At 67.5% G+C, this 1,273-nt stretch overlaps 1 protein-coding gene across 1 annotated transcript in view; it reads left to right on the forward strand.

Annotated features, from left to right (window-relative positions):
* LOC116852639 (serine/threonine-protein kinase fray2-like) overlaps positions 1 to 1,273 on the forward strand; it is a 43,886-nt gene that overhangs the window by 787 nt on the left and 41,826 nt on the right. The window lies entirely within an intron of this gene.

Consider the following 1,273-nt stretch of genomic DNA (forward strand, 5'->3'; position numbering starts at 1 on the left):
CTCGACCGACAACACGCCCACTGTGGTCGCGGGACTGAGCGGCGGGGAACTGGAGGCCCTAGTAGTGGCCCTAGTTCCCCGCCTCATGGAGGCCATGGGGGCCGTCATCCCCGGGATTGCGCCCGGGAAGCGGCCCGCCTGGCCCCTTAATAAGGGGAGTAAAAAGGTGGGAGGGGGGGAGGGGAGCTGTACAACGCGCCCCGACCCTCCCCCCAAAATCAAAATCAAATCCTCCGCGACCTCTACCCCCGCCGGGGCCAAACGGCCCGAGGTGGCGGGGGAGAGCAAGCGGGGGAAAAAAAAGAAAAAGAAGAGTGGCGAGGGCGGTCCGTTACCCCAAGCGGGTGGGAGGGCCGCCCCTTGCAGGTGCGCCTGCTCCTGTGGGGGAGCCATACCCCCTCCACAGGGCCGGACAACACCGGCGCGACCGGCCGGGAGGGCCGATCCTCCTTCCTCCGCCACCGGGCCCCAGACTTGGGCCCGGGTGGTTGGGAGGAGGGAGAAGAAGGGAGAAGGGGGGGGCAAACAGGCCCCCCAACCCGCCCCCCAGAAGCCGGGGCCCCAGAAGGGTGCCGCGGCCAAGAAGGGCGACAAGAGGTCAACGCGGGATGGGGGAGGCGGGACATAACCCGTCCTCCCAAAGGCTCCTCGTACCGCCGCCGTCACGGTGAGCTGCCCCACGGGCAGCTACGCCGATGTCATGCGGCGGGCGAGGGGCCAGATAGATCTAGGTAAGATAGGGATCGGGGATCGCAGGACCAGAAGGGCCGCAACAGGCGCGCTGGTCCTCGAGATCCCTGGTCCCGAGGGACAGGCCAGGGCGGATGCCCTGGCCAAAAGTATGTCGGCCCTCTTCGCTGACAATAGGGACGTGCAAATTGCGCGTCCCTCAAAGAGGGCCGACATCCGGGTCCGCGACCTCGACGACTCAGTCACCGCGGAGGACGTAATCTCCGCGGTGGCGGTCGCCGGGGGCTGCGGGCCCGGCGAGATTAGGGCCGGGGCAATTCGCCCGGGTGCGGACCGGATGGGGACAATCTGGATACAGTGTCCCCTTCCGGCCGCACGGAAGATCGCGAGCGGAGGACGGATTAAGGTTGGGTGGTCCTCGGTCCGCGTAGAGGCCCTAACGAAGCGCCGCCTGCAGTGCTTCAAATGCCTGGAGTGGGGCCACGTCAGGGCCCTGTGTAAAAATAGGGCCGATCGCAGTGGTCTATGTTACCACTGCGGTTCGGCCGGCCACAGGGCCGCGGCGTGCGAGGCACCGGCGACA

The sequence above is a fragment of the Odontomachus brunneus genome, unplaced genomic scaffold (genome assembly GCF_010583005.1).
Source record: "Odontomachus brunneus isolate Ranch 3 - 2012 unplaced genomic scaffold, Obru_v1 Obru_scaffold_243, whole genome shotgun sequence".
Lineage (NCBI taxonomy): Eukaryota > Metazoa > Arthropoda > Insecta > Hymenoptera > Formicidae > Odontomachus > Odontomachus brunneus.